Below are 1297 nucleotides of genomic sequence, written 5' to 3' on the forward strand. Positions count from 1 at the left end.
AAAGATCTGTCATTAACACAATTTGTTTTCAAACAACAGAATAAATTAAGATATATATGACATAAGACAGCTACTAACGAAGTTCTGATTTTGGAAATACACATGCATAAGTGGCAGGGTTAAAACATTTGTTTATGTCATCCGTCCCTCTTTTAGAAAACGATTTATTTATTAGTTGAAAAGTTATACTTTGAACTAGCTCTTAGTAAATGCAGGTATCCATGCAGATCGGTACTTTGTGTCTTTTGTATTTGTGCTTAGTACCAAGTTTCTTTTGAATTGTCTCACATTTTGTCATGCCGAAGCCTTTTATAGCCTAGTATACATATTTTACACTCTCAAACGTGTCCCCCCCCCCAAATAAAAAACCAAACAAAACTGGGGTGATCTCATGTACTCCGGAAAAGTGAGCAGTTCTAGGATCATTAAATTTTGTTACTCAGCAGGATGGAATGAATATGACATCGCGTAAGGTGTTGGTGCTAATACGGGTTTTGATTTCCAGTTCGCCTTTATTGTATTTGTTCGAAGTATCGGAATTGATAACCATATTAATGTTCATCAAAATTTGCGTAACTAAAAGCAGAAATGGAATATGCCTTAAAATCAATACTTTTTTTCATTTTGTAACAATAATCCCAAATCACACCGATTTTGCTCGTGTGGATAAGTAACACCACAGTATATGACCAGCGTTGTTTTAATGCTATTCTCGTCTTTGTTTAAACTTTTTTTTGTAAAAGAGGTTTTCCTAGAAAGGGCAGTCTTTGGTGATAATGACGTATGTTTTACTTATGACGTCATCGCTAACTGAACGCATCTGAAAAGGAAGAAAAGTTCACTTTTTTTTTGTGGACAAGCCAAAAAAAAATGGATAGGGGAGAAAGTAAGAGTAATATTAAAAAATAATTCAAATAGATTATTCCGAAAATAATATATCTTTTTATTCAGTATATGACAAAGAAAAAAATAAAAGTTTTGTTACAATATTTCAAAAGATCGTCGCAGAATTTACGATTATTTCAAATTTTATCGAACGAATGCTGCAGACACAAATCAAAATTCAAATATCCACCCTTCCTGTGTCAAAATTATACAAAAAATATAAAACTTTCTATGTCTTCCATTAGTAAATATTGTTTAAATTATGTCCTATATTGTTCATTTCATTAAATCCGTTGAAATGTCATGCTTGCCTTTTTTGACGTTTTCGGCGTATTTTTTAAGTGTTTAATGAAAAACAATAGACATAGGTCTTTTTTACAATCTGAAATTTTCTTTAAAAGTGAAAAGATGT

This window comes from Mytilus californianus, unplaced genomic scaffold (genome assembly GCF_021869535.1).
Source record: "Mytilus californianus isolate M0D057914Y unplaced genomic scaffold, xbMytCali1.0.p SCAF_1, whole genome shotgun sequence".
NCBI classification, from domain to species: domain Eukaryota; kingdom Metazoa; phylum Mollusca; class Bivalvia; order Mytilida; family Mytilidae; genus Mytilus; species Mytilus californianus.